The sequence below is a fragment of the Lissotriton vulgaris genome, chromosome 1_1, assembly GCF_964263255.1.
Source record: "Lissotriton vulgaris chromosome 1_1, aLisVul1.2, whole genome shotgun sequence".
Classification (NCBI taxonomy): Eukaryota; Metazoa; Chordata; class Amphibia; order Caudata; family Salamandridae; genus Lissotriton; species Lissotriton vulgaris.
In genome coordinates this window covers 232,839,466-232,846,342 of record NC_141685.1, presented here as the reverse complement: position 1 = coordinate 232,846,342, position 6,877 = coordinate 232,839,466, and positions in this window count along the sequence as shown.

The following is a 6,877-nucleotide window of genomic DNA, read 5'->3' as shown; positions in this document are numbered from 1 at the left end:
TTCCATGATATCGCATACCATATACTCTTAAGTGCATTATAATCCTCGCGGTTAAATGCTAACTTTGGTATTGCTTTATCAAAACATGTCGAGTAAGGTGTCATACGAATTGGAATACTAACCCCTCGCCAATTCTGGCGACAGGGTTAGCATTCCACCCTTCTAGAGGGACACGACATGTATGTAACTGTGAACCCCGGTTAAAGTTAACTGAAGCCTCAGCTCCACAAAATGGATGCTGCCACCACAGACACGAGTCTGACCCCCTGCAGCTGGGAGTCCTTCCAGCGAGGGGAGCCTGGACAAAGGGTTTCCTGTCAGGGGCGGTGCTAGCACCGTCCCAGACATGGTTTTGTGTATCCTGGGTAGGCAGGGCTTTACAGGAAGGTGACTGCTGAGTGGCACCCCGGTGCTCACTACGCATAGGCCGGTCTGAACCAGTTCCAGGGGCACACCAGCCCCTGGCCTGGGGAAGTCCGGCATGGCAGAGGGATGTAACCACCCCCCTCCTAGTCCCACCCATAGGCAGGACCTAGTCACCGGGTCAGCCCCCTTTTTTAGTATAAAGATGGGAGCGGGCCCCCTGTTCAAATTAGATCATCTTTGGAATCAAGACACGACTTTCTTCGAAAGGACTTCAAGATTTCTTCCTCAAGATTCTCCCTTGTGACTAAGGAGTAGTCACCCTGCATCCGCAGGCACCATCCTAAAGAACACTGCGGTCTGCTGCAAGTCCTTCATCACGAATCCGACTACCCAGCTCGACGAGACCCGGCTTCCCTGGCACCTCTGACCTCTACTCACCTCTACAGCAAAGCTGAGAACCGTGAGTGCGACGAGACCTCGAGGGACCGACGATCGCCAAGACTGCACGACATCTTTACTGCAAGCCCACCGTGTCCTCCACGGGTGAATGCTTTGGGGTCCGAGAAGCCCCGACCCTGCGCAGCTCCAGCACCCAAGATCAGCCTCCCTGCATCTCCACGATCTGCGTGGGGCCCTTCTGCTGTTTGCTGTGCACCGCATTGTTTGGCTACTAGCCGGCTGGCTTGTGGCCTTCTGAACGACGCCCGACGACATCACTGCTGCTGGTCTGGTTGCTCCAGGCTGGCCCTTGCTTCCTTCTTGAAGAGAGGCACCCCGGACCCTCCTGGTCCACTCCAGACGCCATTTTAGGTCCACCGCCTGGGCTTGAATTTGCCAAGGCTTTGTTGCCCAATCCTGGGTCCAGCGATGCCGACAGCTTCTATCTTCGTGGGACAGCTCGATCCTCCTTCCTGGTCGCCGACAACGCCTCCTGGTCCGTGAGATCTCCGAGCCCAGCGTCACCCACACGCCTTGTCGAGGTGGCTACCATCCGGTGCCCTCCTGGTGCCCACTGACTACTGGCTAGTAGTTTCGAACTTGGTCCTCTCTGCTTTCAGGTGTCATCTTCCATCGATCCAGGCTTGGATCCACCGAACTTTCTTCACTGGTCGCCTGCCAGCAACTTCTTTCTTCCAGGCTCCTGGTCCGTCAACGAGGATTCCCGACGTCTTTTGAGTCCTATGCAGCTGCAGCCCCTGGGCTAGGTAACTTCGGCATTTCGGTGCCCCAGCATAGCCTCACTATCCAAGGGTCAGAATCTACTTTCGTTTTCTCCCTACCAGGTCGGGTTCGCCCGAGAACACTAACTTTGCAAATTCTAGCTACCATAGACTTTGTCCCGCATCTCGCGTGAGAGTGCACACACTGCACCCGAGTACCCTGGGTCTCCTAGAAGTAATCTAACGATTCTATAGTCAAGTCCTAGCGATTCCAAAGCCTATTAGTACTGTACTTACCTGCTAGTAATTTCGCATTCCACTTTTCAAGTATATGGTTTTCCGTGCCCCTCGGGCATTTGTATATACTGTGCTAACTTAAGTATTTTTGTAAGAGTTTTGGTTTGTGCTTAGTACCCTGTCCTCATAAAGAGTACAGGGCTGTTGTGATCTTTAATAAATAACTGTTTATTTTCATAACACTTGTGTGGTGTCCTTTCACTTGGTGTTCAAGGGGTATATGTGGTATAACAGCTGGCTTAACACGCCCTCTCGAGTCTTTAGCCTTAGACTGCTCGTATCCACGCTACTAGGATAGCTGGTCTATAAGGTTGACTTACAACCAATCATCAATAAGGGTTGCTGGACTGATACATAGTGTTCACTAGAATAGTGAGCACTGCATATCAGGCCACCTTCTCACATTGGTGAGCAGCGGTTGGGATTTGAGCTTGCTGTTGTTTTACCACACGTATCCTAAGAATATCTTGTTGAAAGATCACATAAGTACTGTTAGTACATATAACTAAGCTTAGAATACTCTGAGTTCTACTGAACCAGCTGTTGCAGCTCATCAAGGCTTAGCACACCCTGGCTGCAACTCTTAGCAAGGGATCAGTAGGTAAACACATAGTGTAGGTAGGTGCATCACTTACACCACACTAGAAACAGTATGTCGGACAAAGGAGGAAACTCTGAGTCTCCCCTTGTGTCAGTTGACCCTCCACAGGTCATCCCTTCAAGATATGCTGTGCTTAGCTTCCATGAGTTACGACAAGTATGTACCTCTAGGAAGATTAAGCAAGGGGCTAACCCCACCACCTCCTTTCTGATTGGTCTCCTAGAGACTTATGATGCCAGAAAGGCTGAGAGACTTCTTAGCCCTTCTAATCCAGAAGGAGGCATGCCTCCCCTTGAGGGAACCAGAGGAGACCCTGACCTAATCCACCTCTCCATTGAGAATGAAAATGGGGAGGAGGATGAGGATGAGGATCCCTCTGGGGATGAGGCAGACAAGGGACAGGTAGAAGTCAGCAGACTAACCAGGTCCAACTTAAGCAAGCATGACAGTGGTACTAGGGGACTCCTGGGCCCACTCTCAGGTCAGCTTAACATTGGGAATGGACGAGTTAGGTCTCTATCAAGAGGCTCTAACAGATCCCTTCGAACCAATGGCTCTCTCAACTCTTCTCACAGAGGGATGTCTTCCCCTAAGAGGAGAGTGTATGAAGCTGAAGAAAGGGCAATCAAACTGAAGATTGAAAGGGAAGAACTTGCCCTGGCCAAAGAGAGACTTGCCCTTGCTAGAGAGCAAGAATTATGTGGTCTACAGCCCACTGGTGGCAGCAATAAACCTAGCAATAGGGAAAGGAGTTTTGATGAAAAGCACCTGAATAAGATAGTGCCCCCCTTTAAAGAAGGGGATGACATCCACAAATGGATTACTGCTTTGGAGAGAGCCTGCACTGTGCAGGGTGTTCCCCAAAGTCAGTGGGCAGCTATCTTGTGGCTCTCCTTTGATGGTAAAGGTAGAGATAAGCTCCTCACTACTAGAGTTGAGGATGCTAACAATTACCAAATCTTGAAGAATACACTGGTTGATGGGTTTGGTTTAACCACTGAACAATACAGGATGCTGTTCAGAGACACCCAGAAAACTCAGTCTCAAGATTGGACTGACTTTGTTGATTGTGCCACTAAGGCTTTTGAAGGCTGGCTACTGGGTAGTAAGGTTACTGATTTTAAAGGATTGTATAATCTAATTATGAGGGAGCAAATCTTAAATAATTGTCAGAACCAGTTATTACATCAGCACCTGGTAGACTCTGATCTGACCTCTCCACAGGAATTGGGTAAGAGGGCTGACAAATGGGTCAGAACCAGGGTTAGGCCTAAAAACCAGGGTGGTGACCAGAAAAAGGAATCAACCAAGCCTCAAGAGAAGGGTGGGGATAAATCCACAGAGAAGACTTCCCAAGGGCCCCAAAACTCCAACAAGGGTGGTGGGTCCCAGAACACTCCTTCAGAACAGAAGAAACCTTATTGCCATACCTGTAAACAGGTGGGTCATTACAAAAGTGATGCCAGTTGCCCTAAAAATGGTAATAAGGGAAATGTACCCCCAGGTAATACTCCTAAACCCCCTGTTACCACTAGTGGTAATCCCCCAGGTGGTGGGAGTGCCCCCAAGAATGTGGTGGGCATTACTCTGGGCCAACAGGAGGACTATGGCCTAGCCAGGTTCCCTGACCACACTCTTGTCTGTGAGACTGGCATGGGGTTTGCCAACTTCACTACTGGACCCCACATTTTGGGAAAGTATAGACAAGAAGTTTTAGTGAATGGTCAGAAAGGTGAGGCATTCAGAGACACAGGGGCCAGCATCACCATGGTGATTGACCATCTGGTCCCCACTGCTCAACTGACCCCTGGTTTTACTTATCAGGTGACAGACATTCATGGAGTGAAGAGAAGGCATCCCATGGCAGTAGTCAAGCTCAGCTGGGGTCATGTCACAGGGCCCATGAGAGTGGCAGTGACAGATAACCTACCTGTAGATTGCTTACTGGGGAATGACCTGGAACTCTCAGCATGGGCTGAGGTGGAACAAGAAACTCACTCCAGAATGATAGGCCTATCCAGACAGGTTAGTGGGGCAGTAATAGCTACAGCCCCAGTCCAAGCACCATTCCTCCCTGAAAAGGTTGGAAGGGCAGTGGTAGCCACTGCCCAGGCTCAGACAGACTTCCCTGAACAGGATAGGAAGGCTGTGACAGTCACAACCCAAACACAGACTGAGTGCCCTCCTGAAAAGGTTGGCAAGGTTGAAATGGTCTCAGCCTCTACTCAAACAGATAGTGAGGTTGTGAAGCCTGAAACAATGGATCACTCCACTCAAACAGAGAGCATTGAGGAGGAAGAAGAGTCTTCCCCCTCCCAGACACTAGGTGAGAGCCAGCCTCCTCAGGGAACTGACTCTACCCCTGTTGAAGGAACTGCCCCAGAGGTAGTCAGGCCTAGCCTGGCAGAACCCCTGATGGCAGTGGACCCTTCCCAGGTGGGACCCAGTCTGGAGCAGGTAACCTGCACCTCTCTACCCTGCCTCAGTCAGCCCAGGGCTGAAGAGGTCAGGGAGGCCAGTGGTGGACCCCAAAGGGCCCCCTGTCCAAAAGAACCACTTAATCAGCAGATTAGGGTCACTGAAGCTGGTGAACCTAGCCAAGTGAAAATAAGTCAGACTCCTGAGGGATCCCCCTTAAAAGTAGTTAGGGACCTCCCACAGCTGGACACTGTTGGGCACAGCCAAACATGGGGCCTAAAAACCCCAAACCTGACCTGTCCCTCCAGTAAGCCAAACAGAGGGACTCAGCCTCCAGCTTTAGGTAGCCAGAGGCTGACCCTGATAGCTCAGTGCATCTCAGCTAAAGAAAGAAAGGCCTAAATGATGAATGGTGATTGGAGGAAGTTGAGCCCAAAGGTAGAGGAGCCTCACTTCAGTACTCCATCCCAGCATCAGCCTTCTTCTTTCCCAAGACACACCAAAGGCAGAGATTCCCTATGGTGGAGACCCTCAAATACCCTTAGGGTGAGGGGTTGCCTAGTGGACCATGACACAGGGGGAAACCAAGCCAGAGCTGGTCCTTCCTTATATGGCCACTTAGGTAATAGAGGCTTACCTGGACAAGGATAGCCTTATCTCCTTTCGTTTGGGGGGGGGGGGGGGGGGGGGTTGTGTAGGAAGGTACCTCCTGACTATGGTTGCCCCCAACTTTTTGCCCTGTGTTTTAGCTGGTTTTTGACATAGTCGACCTGGGGCCCTGCCAATCAGGACCCCAGGCCTACTGCTCTCTCTTTAAAATGGATTCCATGTACCCTAGGTACATTTCCAATTGGTACTGGGCCACCTTATCAGACCCTGTAACTCAGGGCATAGGTGTACCCAGGGCTACCAGGGGCTGCAGCATGTATTATGGCACCCCTGGCTGGCCTCTTAAATTTGACACAACTGGCTGCATGACAGCTGGGGCAAAGTCGTGTATTCACCCTTTGCTGTAGGTGTAGTATACCTATACCTAACCCTAAAATGGACACACAGATTCCTATCAGTCACTCCTATGGCAGGCCTTGACAATCCTGAAGGCAGAGTGCTTGGAATCGTGTGAGATGGTGCTCTGGCATGAGCTGAGCCTGTCTGCAGCTTGCGGAACCAAGTCCTAATAGCTGTTCCATGATATCGCATACCATATACTCTTAAGTGCATTATAATCCTCGCGGTTAAATGCTAACTTTGGTATTGCTTTATCAAAACATGTCGAGTAAGGTGTCATACGAATTGGAATACTAACCCATCGCCAATTCTGGCGACATGGTTAGCATTCCACCCTTCTAGAGGGACACGACATGTATGTAACTGTGAACCCCGGTTAAAGTTAACTGAAGCCTCAGCTCCACAAAATGGATGCTGCCACCACAGACACGAGTCTGACCCCCTGCAGCTGGGAGTCCTTCCAGCGAGGGGAGCCTGGACAAAGGGTTTCCTGTCAGGGGCGGTGCTAGCACCGTCCCAGACATGGTTTTGTGTATCCTGGGTAGGCAGGGCTTTACAGGAAGGTGACTGCTGAGTGGCACCCCGGTGCTCACTACGCATAGGCCGGTCTGAACCAGTTCCAGGGGCACACCAGCCCCTGGCCTGGGGAAGTCCGGCATGGCAGAGGGGTGTAACCACCCCCCTCCTAGTCCCACCCATAGGCAGGACCTAGTCACCGGGTCAGCCCCCTTTTTTAGTATAAAGATGGGAGCGGGCCCCCTGTTCAAATTAGATCATCTTTGGAATCAAGACACGACTTTCTTCGAAAGGACTTCAAGATTTCTTCCTCAAGATTCTCCCTTGTGACTAAGGAGTAGTCACCCTGCATTTTCAGGCACCATCCTAAAGAACACTGCGGTCTGCTGCAAGTCCTTCATCACGAATCCGACTACCCAGCTCGAAGAGACCCGGCTTCCCTGGCACCTCTGACCTCTACTCACCTCTACAGCAAAGCTGAGAACCGTGAGTGCGACGAGACCTCGAGGGA